Below are 14232 nucleotides of genomic sequence, written 5' to 3' on the forward strand. Positions count from 1 at the left end.
ATCACCATTTGTTTTATTTTCAAAATTAAAAGAACATCTTAGGAGTGGAAAAATACAAAACAGAGGACACACTAACTTTAAAGTCACAGTAGTAAAAATCAGGCTGATATTCATAAATATTATACTGTAAGCTGACATAAATCTATGAAAAAGAAAGAGTTCTCTCTCAAAATAAGAGATTTTGGTGGCTTCAAATTTCTCTTGGGATTTCATTAGATCTCACTTGCTTACTGATTACAGAAAAAAGGCAGTGAGTTCTTCTGGTGGCTTACTGCAGCCCAACTGCCCTTGGGGCACTTGATGACAACTCTGTCATTGTGTCCTTTTTTTTTTTTTTTAATAATGGATATAGATTTCACAACATACAATGTTACATTAGTTTTAGGTGTACAACAGAGTGATCTGACAACTCTCTTTATTATGCTATGCTCACCACAAGCATAGCTATCATTTATCACCAAACCACACCATTACAGTACAATTGACTATATTCTCTATGATGTTCCTTGTAACCCCATGATTTATTTACAATCCTGAGACAAGACCTGAACTGTGATCAAGAGTCAGATGCTTGACCAACTGAGCCACTCAGGTACCCTCTCAGCTTCATTTTAAATCCATAAACAGTGATGCTATATAATCAACCTGTATACTACCAAACATTCAGGTTACAAAGTATCTTTCAAGGATTGTATTTTAAACACTTCTTATTTAAAAATACTGTTCTCTCTCTTACAATGCATGCTAGTAATTATAAGGACTTGAAGCATATTTTATGAGACATTCATCATACCCCATAGTTCACTCTTGAGTGGGATGCTTTGGAAATTTTAAGACCAAACTGAGAGACCAAAATGCAAACATGTCAGTCATCTACAATCACTGGAGTCAAACTGATGTTCAAATCACAAATGTGATGTCGTATTACTCATTATAATGACTTGTGTGTGAGGGTGATCATGCCCAGGAATTTCTAAGGTCCTGCTTTCCTATTTACACATAGTAGAGCTGTTTGGTTGCAAGTCTGTGAATATGCCTAAATCTCTCTGTTTATGTCTCAGCTGCTGTCATGTTTTCAGGATAGAAACAAATCCTGGGCTCTGTCCAGTCTCCTGTGGTGCTGATCATCACCAAGATGGCCAAGACTGCTCATATCTCTGGGGTCCAAATACTACTTGTCCTCTGTGCTCTGAGGTCACTATTTATGGGTCCCTCTCAGCCACAGTAAAAGCATAATTGAAGCCTCATCTCTACAAACACACATTTCATCTTCACTTTAAGAAAAAAGAAACTCTGGAATTGGGAAATGATGCATGGGACTTTGCTCTTCTAGGACATGTGGAGAAGGAAGAGATTTAATTTTTCTCTGGGGGTAAAATCCTTTCTGAAGCAGTATTTAACCGTTGACTTGTCATTTCATACTGGTAGTTACAGGGGCTAGAATTTCCCCTTTCCGTCTCACTTCTCTGTTCTTTCTACCAACCAAAGGCATCCAAGCATGGATTCCAGGGCATTCCAAAGCTCTGAGCCAGCTTCTCTCTGGGCATGAAGATAGACTTCTTGGGTTCACAATTCATCTGTGCTTTAGTTCTAGAAAACTAAGACGACCATTAGCTGGAGGCTACATTTAGGGTTTTAAAGTTTCCTTTGGGAAAATGTAGGCCAATAACCCTACACACATCTTTCCCATTCCCACAAGTAAAACTCCGACTGCATTCCAAAGTGATTTTCCCTTGGGCCAAGAACAAAATGTGAAACACAGAATGGGAAAGAGTTCAACTTTAACGTTGTGATCTTGTTCCAAATCCAAACTCACAACAACTAAGAAATGTTGTATAGTGCTATGTTTACAATATCTAACAAATGTCATTGGTATGCCATCATCTTTGAGTTACTTAGATATTATGATAAAATATCTATATTTAAATACTTTGTTTCTTCACTAACTCAATTAAATATTTAATACCTAAAATATTTGAGACCAGCAGATACAATGAATTTAAAATGTGATATATTTCTTTTAATTGTACCACATTCCCATATTAAAGAGAGTAGACCATGAAACTACATGTTATTTCACAAGAGAGTTAACTCCATTGTATATTATTTGTGAAATTTGTCTCCCATGTAAAAAAATTCATACTTCCCAAAAGTCTCTTTCAAGTTTACATGACGTTTCTAGTCTATCAGTCCTTATACATACTTAGTTTCCAGTAACTTAAGTTTAAAAATATAAGTTATAGTTCTGTAGTTACATACAGGTCTAGTGTTAATATCATAACTGGAATTTTTAACACCCTGCACTGATTTGAAGCATGCTGGTTGTATTAGAGGCGGTACGTCTGAAATTACGATAACCAGTTCTCATAAAAGCCATAGCCTGCCATGCAACACCTGAGCCTCAGAAGGAATATGTTGAAAATAAATATTATCGTGTTGATCAGAAGAAAAACTATAACATATTTCATTTAAATGTGGGACAAAGGTGTAAGATACTATGAGCATTTTTAAACACCTAGAAAACCTAAACAATTAAATGATAGTTATTAAAAAAGAGATAGCAAAATATGTGAAGAGAGAGAAAGGTGAGGGAGAGAATACAGATAAATTATAAACAAAGAATATGTACTTCCTAATTTGTCTTGATGTCACTGGGGAGTCCCATTGACTGTCCTGACAGACAACAGTCTTTACAGCTTTGGCTCCAATATCATAAGTCATGACTGCAATGTGGTATTATAATATTTAAGTCAAAAAAAAATCTGAAAGAACAAGTCCCATTAGAAAATCTATTTCCATTCGCTGTCAATTCCATTTCTGACTCTACTCCTTTTACTCTGCTAAATATGGAGCCAAATTGATTCCCCATCATAGAATTCACTTCAGCAATTTCTCTTAATGTGAGCAGCAAGAGATTAAAAGGCAAAATGAAGATTCTGTGAAGTGCAGTGCTTCTGCCGCAGAGTCCGCACAGATACAGACAGATGGAGGTAAACAGTCTATGGGATTCCATCCATCTCTAGAAGACAGAAGGCTCTGTAATAGCCACATACACACAAAAAGTCAGAACTCTACACTTGCAACTGTTATAAATTTCAAATGACTGCCTTTTTTCATCCTGTGGCCATAAAATAAGCACTGTAATTCTCAGGTTGTAGATCTGGCCAGTTTTGAAATCGCCTACATTTACAATTCTCTATTTTTATCACATTACTGCAACCCAATTCATATCCTCCTTGCTGATGTGGTCTGACGTTTTTGTTGGCATGAGCTGAGTGGTGACAGATTCCTTCATTTCTGAATATCTTCCCAGCTCCTGACAAGCTCGATTTTGCGCCAACTCACAGCATATGTGCTTACCCCACACTTTTCAAAGAAAGTACTATTTTAGGAGCACTTTTGCCTTATTGCAGCTCTTTATCTCCTCACCTGTGCATTTCCTTTGCCTTTATTTCTTGAATTAAAATGTAAAAGGCAACCAATTACACAGCTGGTGTGAAGGAGAAAAAGGCACAGATGTGCTGCTCCTGTGGCAGAGTCATTCCTTGAGAGATGCTGTAGTTGTACAATGGCCAGACGCAAGAGTCCCTGCTCGGATCCCCACACCTCAGATGTAAAAGTTCACATCCTGGGCAGGGCAAAAGGGTTTCTGAAAGATGTCAATAAAGTTACTGATCGTTTCATTTTGAGTTAAGGGAAAGGGAGGTTATCCTAGTGGGTCTGATCCTGTCACATGGAGTCCTTTATAAGCTGGCATTTTCTCTGGTTTGTCACCAGAAGGGGAAGTCACAGATATGCCAAGCATGAGAAGGTGTCAATGACTTCTGGGTGCCTTTGAAGGCAAGTGAGAGTGGTCCTTGCCAAATATCCAGCCACAAAGCAAGGACCTCTGTCCTACAAGAAGCTGGATTCTTCATGCATGTGCATGAGCCTGGAGACTGAGTCTCTTCCAGAGCCTAAAGATCAGAGCCTACCCTTTGACTTCAGCTTTCTAAGGCCTTCACCAGAGAATTCAGCAAGATGTTGCTAGATTTCTGACCTGGGGAATTGTGAGCTAATAACAGTTGTTTATTAGCTAATAATAGGTATTGTTTGAAGCCCCCCAGATTTGTGGTAATGTGTTACACCATGAGAGAAAACTATAGCAATGTCTTCTATCCAAACTAAGGATCCGCGATTTAGAAATCAAGTGTCCATGATTAATTCTCTAGCTTTTTGCTTAAAGTCATACTGCTTGCACTATCTACACTAGCTCTCAAACTCATCCCTTTCTGATTTTCAGCCTGGACTTTGGTGAAACTTCTGTGAGAACCTCCTCACTCCTCATATACAGTCTCTGCTCTGAGGTCCCTCTTATTCTCCACCACTAGACTCACCTTTCAGAAACACAGCTGTGACCATGCTATGTTGATAATTAAAAACTATTCATTAATCATTATTATATGCTTTATTAGTTGTAAAACTCTCCTGATGGGACTCATATTCTTTGAGACCTGTCTGCTGTCTACTTTTCTGGCATTATTTCCCTTCTCTTGACATCATGCACCTTTTGCTCCATTGAAATGGATGCATTTGCTCTTCTTCTAGCATGTTCTAAGTTCTGCCTTTGCACAAGTATGAAACACATGCCAAGCAAGACATTGCCTGTTCTTTACACTGACTTCAGATGTAACCTACTGCATGAAGACCTCCTGTGTAGTATGAATGTCTCTTCCACTTCTAGTTTCCTTGGCACAAGAATATGGCCCTGGGAAGTCTATGCCTCACCATCCAGCTTCTCTTGTAGCCTTCTGAGCTCATAAAATGCAAAATCTACATTGTATTTATCCTTCTATTCCTTCAAGCACTTGGTTCAATGCTTAAGGTTGTGCAGATTCCCCAAAACAATGAATCTGGGCACGTAGTAAAGAGTATCTAAGGATATGCAGGTCTCCTTAAAATAAAAATACAATACACATCTAAGTTTTAAAAATGCCAGAGCCCAGGACATCATACACCAAATGATCTAACATTTTGTGGTCATGGTTGTTGTTTGTTCACTGACTTTTCAAAGAAGGGAACAAAGAAAAGAATACAGGAAGATTAGACTCAAGTGGCATAAAAATACCAAACGCTGAGTGGCTAATTCCTAGTAGTAGTGAGATGAAATGAAATATAAAACACCTTACTTTTACGTTGTACCTACCTCACAAATTAAGTCCTCACTGTTGTTGCACAGGTTAGGCCTATTTCTCTTAGTGACTCCCAGCCTGCTTTAATGAGTCCGAGCTCACGATGCCCAGCTGATGTTTCATCTGCTGTTTTGCTCAAACTTCCAAAAATGTGCAATTCCTTTGCTGCGGGCATCCTTTGCTCCTTAATTTTCAATCTAATTTAGGCAAACAGTTGGGGTCAGATGTAAAATAAATGTGATGAATGCAGGATGGATGCAAACTCCAAAATCTAGGAGTCCTTACTTGGAAGGTATTTTCTTTGCTCTTATTCAAAGAGAGAGAAGACATCATTCTGCAGCCTTAAGTTCATTAGGCAGACTCTCAGCTTCCATGTCCATGATTCTAGAAAAAAAGTGAAAACAAAACAATTGAGATTTAAAATAAAACTGCTGAAGAAGTAGGTGTTTGAGATACACTTTCATACTTACAAAATCAAAATATTTTTGTTAAAATCTATACAAAAGGTATTTTTATATTCTGTGCTTTCAGAAGTTAGGCTAGATTTTTATTTATGAAACTTATTTCTAATAAAATCAGGTCAAGTTACAAGTGATTAGTGTAAATGTCACATAAAATGGAAACATTTCATAGGAAAAGAGTACCTTTAGTAACTGGAGGTTTTTGTTTGTGAACAAATTTCAAAAAGGGCATATTTCATTTAGTGTTTTAAATGTTTCTTTATACTATGTTACAGTAGCAGGATAAAGAACATTAGTACGGAAGGAATGTTATAGATGGCTTATCCAATCTCTTTACTTCATGGGAGAAGAAAAAAAAGTTAATGTAATGTGGGTTTATTGTGCAAATTGTGTTGTGTGTCTCAGATCTGAATCATCAAACTGTATTACATGTATGAAAATGTGGTCACGGAGTTATGTTTCTGTAAGTTTAGTTATGCACAAATAAACTCTTGGCATCTTCTGGTTCAACATTGTGGGTGGAGAACAATCAGAAGTCTTTCCTCCTTCCCAGACACCCATTTAAAAACAACAGCCTCCAAGAAGGAACACAGAATTGGTAAGAAAATTAGAAGAAGTTCATCTCTGAACAAGAAACCCCAACAAGACTCTTCATGTAAGAAACTGAGCAGTGCAACCCATCTTCCAGAACACGTGTTTGATTATGTAATGATAATCAGACTCAGAGGACAAGAAGTAGAGGCCAGAGAGTAGAAGGAGCTGGGTTATGAAGGCTGGCTAGCAGGGAGATTTCCTAGGCAGTTTGTCACGCTGCCTCCCTCATGCCTGCACAAAACAAGCACTCAAGGGCTCCCTAAGTTTCCAAGTTGAAAGAGTGCCAGGAGAAAATGAATAACCAGGCTGAGTTCTGGTATCCCAGGGTAAGGACTATCCTTATTTTATCATTCAGGAACTTTGTAATATGAAATCCAACCCTCAAAAGCTCAATCCAACAAAACCTTCTACGTCCACAAATTGCTCATCTGGACTGAATACCTGGATGGCTTTCATGTTCACTGGGGAAAGCAATGGCAAAATGGAACATCATAAAACCACAGGGGAAGAAAGTCTCACCAACCACTTTGTACAATCAACCTCATTGTCTGAAAACCCCAGGTCACTACTCAGGAAAAAGTTAGGCAGAAGGTAAGGTAAAAAACAAAACAAACGCTCTGTACATTAAAGATAAAGCTGATCTCAAAGGGAACAGATGATTTAGGAAAGATAATCTCACACACACACACACACACACACACACACACACACACAGACCTAGCCCTCAACGGTATTCAGATCGTCTTGCATCTATTAACAAAAATTACATTTATGTGAAAAGGAAATCATGATAAACCCAGAAAGAGTACTTGCAAAATAAAAATGTAAGGATGGAAATAATTCATTGGAAGAATGGAAGACTAAGTAAGGAAATTCCTAGAACATACAGCTACAAGATAAATAGATACAATTTGAGATATAAGTGATTTTGTTGCTCAATCAAAACCTTAGATCACACCAGTAAGGCTTATAAAGAAAGAAAACAAACAGGAATACATTATTTTTAAAACTATAAAGTCAGAAACACATGGTTTTAGGTCAAAAGTGCTATAAATGAATAACTCAAATCCTTGTGAAATTTCAAAATGCCAAGAATGAGATAAACTTCACAGACAGTAGAATATATAATCAGGGTAGATTATCTACAAGTGAATGAGATTAAGATTGGCCTTAGACATTTCACATATGAGTGTGGTTATATAAAATAAAGAGTATTATAAAGAACATATAAAATATCCCAGAGTTCTTAGGAAAAGTGATACAAACCCAGTCAAACTATTAATCAAGCCTGAAGGAGCAAAGCATAAACATTTTCTGGCTTCATAAAATTTATGTCCTACACAGTCTCCTTGATGACATAACTTGAAGATATATTTCAGGAAAATATGAAAAAGAGAATGTCTGGGTTCCAAGAAGTGCTTGAAGTAACCCAGGAGGGAGGAATAAGTAGAAGGGAGGGAGGGAAAGAAGGAAGCAAGCAAACAACATCTGAGAAGCTATCCTGGAGGCAAAGAGTCCAAATTAGGAGTAAAAATTTATGCATCTTTAGGAAAACAACAACAATAGCAAAAAACTAAATGAGAAATGGAATGGATTCCATCAGAGTTGTAAGTAATATGACTAAAAACGAAATAAGTAATGAAGTATATGGTTTATAAGGCGTGTGCTTATTCTTACAAGACACAGCGTTGTAAGAGCCCTGGACATTCCAGAAGATGGCCCACTGCCAACAAGAAACGTACATCAGGATGACTGTAAGTTTCCCATCTGAAGTGGACTACAGGGTCGGATGCGCTTGAGGAAGAGCAGAAAGGCATCCGTGCAGGAGACGTGCTCCCACCCGCCGCTGTGAGTGATGCTGGGCACGCTCCCTGAGCCCCCGCAAGAAAGCACCCCATGTACTCTGAGGTGTAGGCAGTGTTCACGCGGCCACGGCAGTGGCAACAGCACAGCTAAGGGAGGGCACGCTGCCTGAGGTGCTCACACTACTTCCCGGAGCCCGTGAAAATGTGCTGATTTCCTTAGTATCAGAAGAAAAACAACAACAACACATATTTAGGGTCAAATGAAATGTTTTGCTTTTCCCTTCTCACATCTGCACATGAATGAATACATGGCCGAGTACATACCTTTATAGGGCTGACTGTATAGGGTGTCTCCCTAAATGAGGACAGGTACCACCCAGGTGCAGCTGTGGGTCTAGGTTTTATGGACCTGTCATCTGGGGGTACACTGTCAATGTCCGATTCACAGCTTCCTCCTGGTTCTGTTTCTGCATGTTAATTTACTTTCATCAGCACTGGGTACATTCATTAAAACTAGCTCAAGGCAAGAGACAGGATCCTCCTTTTACTATTTGATTTCAGACATATTATTAAACTGTTTTCGGCTTTTGAGTATTTATACATTCCTGGATTATTACAAAGCAGAAGGATGGTTTCCTAATGTTACCAAAATTTCCCATCATCACAGCTCCAAACCACATATTGGCCACTTCATAAGAAACAAAAATCAACCCGTTGACATTGTGAGTTCAAGCCAATGCTGGGCCTTCTGTGATTCCACAGCCATGTTTTATTAATTTAAAGTGGGGGTGCCTGAAACATTTTCTGCAGACTATAACGTGGGTCGCTCCTCAGGGAAAATGCTCATCTAGAATGCTCTAGGAGTGTTCTGACTCGACACTGCAATGGACAAAGATATTTCTAAAACATGATGAAAAGTAACTATTTCGACCAGATAGCTCAAACAGGTCTTGCTAATCGAAGAGAAATGAAAGAAGAACAGAAGGACGGAACCTCAGCCTACTTATGACTCAAGACAGTTGTTTTGGCTCCTGATGCACATTCAAATCAACTTTAAAAAATGAGCTCTGAAAAACAGAGGGGCATTTCTCATAAGCTTCCTACCCTGTCACCCTGAGTTAGAAGCCACACTAGCATTTTTACAAACAAGTCTCTTGTTGACCTTAATGGGCAACAGGACACAGAAAAAAATGACTTGAAGCCACAAAGCTAGTGACACTGTACACATGGGACATATTATCCAAAAAAATTAAAAATGTGCTGGCCACGACCACCATACCTAGAACACTAGTACTGACCTGTGCCTTCCTTATGCCTTTAGCAGAAGTCTGTCCCAAATGTTCAACGTCTTCCTTAACATGCCCCATGTTCCACAAATGTCACAGATATTACTAAATCCATCTCTAAAATCAATCCTTGAAATTGACTCGTAATCATATAATAGCCATGTCGGGCCTATTTACAAATTGTAAGGTTGGATCTCACCAAGGACATAGTAAAGCTGAAATGAGACACACAAATTAATGTTAAGACTGAATTGTATTATAGGGATTTAAAAATATCTCATTCGGTTAAAAACTCCTGAAAACTAATTCCCTTCTGAACTCGTTTTCCAAATCAACTGGCCATGCTCCTCAATCAATACAGTTAAACAAGCACCACAAATCAGTACAGTTGATTTCCAAATACATGGCCCTGTAAAAATATGGTTGAATCCAACTTTTTCCCAATTTTACTGTGTATCTCCTCCAAAGAGTTAATTATTTTCTGAATTTTAGAATACTGTTCTCCATGTAAAATCACCTTTATACTGCTGCATTTTATAGAAGTTCCAGTGTGTGTTGCTAATTTCATCGAGTGACTCCCTATCTCTTTCATCATTGGCATAGTTTCAGATTATCTGGATTTTCAAACATGTGATTAGCTCCTGACTCCAGTCTTCTACGTACAGTTTACATACAATTACGGCAAGCATTCCATATTACTTGGAAAGATCAAGGGAGTCTTTCTTGCTTATGTTTCCATTTCCTCCTCCCTCCTTCACACTGGAATATACTGGTAAAAAATTTATTTTGTAGAATCTACTTAATTATCTTTAAGTTAGTGACAGATTTAATGGTAATGCATCCTGGTCATATCATCTTATCTGAGGATCTCCAGAGTTGATCCTTCTGAAATTTACCAGTCTTAATTCTATTAATCTTAAATGTCTGAAATACACTGTACAAAGAAAGACTGATGGATACAGAGATCATAAGGTTTGGTAACGTTGTTCATAATATCCAAGTTATAAATCTTCCTTTGAAATTTCTGTGGCATTTTATTTCTCTTCACTTAGTTTCCAATTTGTATTTAATTCTTTTAAAGGATGACAGTAATATGTATCCACCCAAAAGGCATTGCCAAAAAAGAAAAATGACTGTTTTCATGAGCATCTTGAGGCAGAATATTTTTTTCTTATTACAAGTTAACACCATAAAAATTTGGTGTTACTTGTACACATTTAAGTAGAGGGGAGAATATGTAATTATTCATCTGATTACTGACTTGAGTTTTCTGCTTTATATTACTACAAAGTACTGAAGTCTGTATCTTTGCAAAACAAAATGACTCCGTGAAAAGGGCACATTGCATTAGATATATTAAAATACAAAATAGTCTCGGTGGACCATGAAAAGGATTACAAATTACACTTTTAAAAGGAAAATCAGTACCTATTTGTGTTACACTGCATTCTGTATGTATCTCTGAATATATAAACATATTTTTCCTTATATTCCCACGGGAAAATGAATCGAGTTTACAGCAACAAAGAAAACTAATTACAATGCTTACCATTATATTTCCTGCACATAAGACATTATTTGACTCACGAGTGGTTAACATGAAAGCCATTCTCATACTGTTCTAGAAGCACCATGGATGGCTGTGACCACACAGTATAAAACTATAAGCCCATGTGTTCAAAGCCTGTGCATATAGAAAAGATAGGAGAAAGTGTTAACAGATTCTAAAAATGTCAAGGTCATGGATGACTTCCTGAATCTGCTCTTTTTCTGTTTTTCATTATCATGTGTGACTTTTTTTTTTTTAATGTTTTTTCAAAAGCATTAGGTTGAGGAGTGGAGGAGATGAAGAGGCAGGCCACAGGGGATTTCTAGGACAGTGAATCTATTTGTGTGACAATATGATAGTAGATACGTGTTATTACATGTTTGTCCAAACCCACTGCATGTACAACCCCAATCATGAACCTTATGGTACACTGGGGATGCTGGGTGATCATGATGGGCCAATGTTCATCTTTAGTAAAAAATGTACTATTCTGGAAAGTGATGCCGATAATGGGGAAGACTATGTGTGAGGGAGCAGGTGCTCTATGAGAAACCTCTGTACCTCCCTCCCAATTTTGTTATAAACCTAAAACTGCCCTAAAAATTTTTTTTGAAATCACCAGGAATGGTGGCTCTGAGTTCAAAGAGCATACAGTCCCATGTAGTACATCAGCATTATCTACTACTCTTCTAACTTCTGAGAGTGGTTCGCAAAACTGAGCTGTGGGACACCTGGGTGGCTCAGTGGTTGCACATCTGCCTTCAGCTCAGGTCATGATCCTGGGGTCCTAGGATCAAGTCCCGCATCGGGCTCCCCACAGGGAGTCTGCTTCTCCCTCTGTCTGTGTCTCTGCCTCTCTGTGTCTCTCATGAATAAATAAATACAATCTTTAAAGAAAACAAAAAAAATGGGCAGCCTAGGTGGCTCAGGGGTTTATTGCCACCTTCGGCCCAGGGTGTGATCCTGGAGACCTGGGATCGAGTCCTACATCAGGCTCCCTGCATGGAACCTGCTTCTCCCTCTGCCTGTATCTCTACCTCTCTGTGTCTCTCATGAATAAATAAATAAAATCTTAAAAAAAAAAACCCACAAAACTGAGGCACAGTTCTTAAAACAGCCATTATGCACGGCTGCTCTCAGTCTCTCAGAAAGGAGGGAGGACACTGACCCCGCTACCAACATTACAGTATCTCCAGCTTCTGCAAATGCAAGGGGAGAATCTGCAAATATCTCTGCAGATGCTCTGGGCTTTCAAGGCTCCTTTTTTTCTGGGTTCTACATATCTGGGATCCACTATTGTATATTCACATGTTTAGAGAAATGTTATGTCAGCTGAGGATTCTCATGGGACATTTAAGTGCGATAAACATTCATTACAGTATTTTCTGGCATTTTAATCAATTAATGGGATGGATGATGTCTTTATCCATTATTTTTTATATAACATAATAACTGCTTTATTCATTTACAAAGGACAAAAACAGAAAATTAGAGAGAGATAAAAATCAGAGCAAATAAAGTTGTAAGTTTAGGCCCAATACATAAACCAAATGTGTTAAAAAGTGAAGTACCGCAGGCAGATGATAAGAAGGAAAATATCATAATTCTCTGGAAAAGGATATTCTAAGACCCATGAAGAAAACAGTAAATATCATTAATTGAGCCCATACCATATTTTAGTACTGGATGGAATATTTCATTTGTAAACCATCCCAATAACATTCCTGTTAGATACATGTGTCTATACTCATTTCCTCACAAGAAAACTCAAGTTCAAAAATCTCAGTACTTGCGAGGTCCCACGACTATACAGGGAGCAGATGGAACTCGCCCAAAAGCCTCCTTACCTATTGGCTCTTATGCCTTTATCACAATGTTCTTAATTGTTCTTGAAATATTAAGCCAAATAACCTCCTCCCAAACATTTACCAAAAGGGAACTGTCTTAACAAATCAAAAGTTATATCCCGGGAAATACACATAGCAGTAAAAATTGTGAAATGCCCACAGAAGAGATTAGCAGACAAGGTTTTGGTATTCTGATCAAAAGACCATCTTTAACTCACAATTTATAATTCTGAAGCACATTTGGTATTATGGAAAATGATGCTGATCAAGAAAGCAGACTGTAACATTTCATGAAGAATATAATTTCTAACACAGACAACCTAACTCCAGGGTGGCATTTTAAAATCATTTAATAATTGTTGTGGTTTTAAACAAATATTTTATTTATTTATTCATGAGAGACACATAGAGAGAGGCAAAGACACATGCAGAGGGAGAAGCAGGGTCCCTGCAGGGAACATGATGCAAGACTCCATTCCAGGACCCCAGGATCACGACCTGAGCCATGGGCAGATGCTCAACCACTGAGCCACCCAGGTGTCCTCAAAATTTTTGTGTTTTAAGCAGATTAGAATTCTGATGTTTTGGGATGCCTGGGTGGCTCAGCGGTTGAGCATCTGCCTTTGGCTCAGAGCGTAATCCCAGAGTCCCGGGATTGAGTCTCGGGATCCAGTCCCACATCGGGCTCCCTGCAGGGAGCTTGCTTCTCCCTCTGCCTGTGACTCTGCCTGTGTGTGTGTGTGTGTGTATGTGTGTGTGTCTCACAAATAAATAAATAAAATCTAAAAAAAAAAAAAGAATTCTGATGTTTTAAAATTTAAATACCCTATAGCTTTTGAAAAATAGTAGCACTGAAAAATAGTAGTGCGAGTGGGTGTAGTTTGAACTTAATGAAAATCTTTAAGGAATCTAATTAAGATGTGATTAACAAAACAGATCCATTAAGCCTGCAGTTTTATAACGGAAGAAAAAACATAAGGGCTTTAATATACCTTTGGTCATTTAACACCTGCAGGAAGCATGAACCACCTTCTGCCATAACCCTGTGTTTTGGGACTGTTGCTGCAACCTCTCTGTATGAGTTTCCTTATCTGAAAAAGGGTGGGATTGGAGATCATCTCTTCACTCGCCTTCAGTGGTCATATTCTACAAGTGTATAAATCCTAGGAAGAAAACATAAAACAAGAAGCACAGTCATTGGCATGGCACTACATAGTATTAAGAGAATAGCTTTGGAGTTGTTAGTTGAGACAATCCAAAATACTGAACCTGCAAATAGCTCTGGATAAATTACATACCCCTGTACAGATTTCTAAGAGGTCTTATGAAGGTTAACAGTCTGTGATAGACAGGCAGGTTAAACCGGTCACGTTTAGGACTACATTTTCAGCCAAATACTGGCGTGTTCACATCATAGCTTCCTTCTGAGGGGACTGTCTCTGACATTTTTGAGCTCCTAGGCACACACAAAAGGGATGGGGCTCCTCATGGTTCGTGCTGGTGGACTGGCCCATGTGGT

At 38.3% G+C, this 14232-nt stretch overlaps 1 long non-coding RNA gene across 12 annotated transcripts in view; it reads right to left on the bottom strand.

Moving 5' to 3' along the window:
- LOC140627662 (uncharacterized) overlaps positions 1 to 14232 on the bottom strand; it is a 527802-nt gene that overhangs the window by 293647 nt on the left and 219923 nt on the right. For 9 of the 12 annotated variants that reach the window (XR_012026304.1, XR_012026308.1, XR_012026303.1 and 6 more), the window contains 4 exons: positions 13706 to 13876; positions 10867 to 11001; positions 9330 to 9532; positions 5186 to 5555 (listed from right to left, as the gene is read on the bottom strand). This is a non-coding gene — a long non-coding RNA (uncharacterized lncRNA). The remainder of the gene's footprint in view (positions 1 to 5185; positions 5556 to 9329; positions 9533 to 10866; positions 11002 to 13705; positions 13877 to 14232) is intronic. The other 3 variants (XR_012026307.1, XR_012026315.1, XR_012026311.1) reach the window with 3 other exon arrangements.

This window comes from Canis lupus, chromosome X, assembly GCF_048164855.1.
Source record: "Canis lupus baileyi chromosome X, mCanLup2.hap1, whole genome shotgun sequence".
NCBI classification, from domain to species: Eukaryota; Metazoa; Chordata; class Mammalia; order Carnivora; family Canidae; genus Canis; species Canis lupus.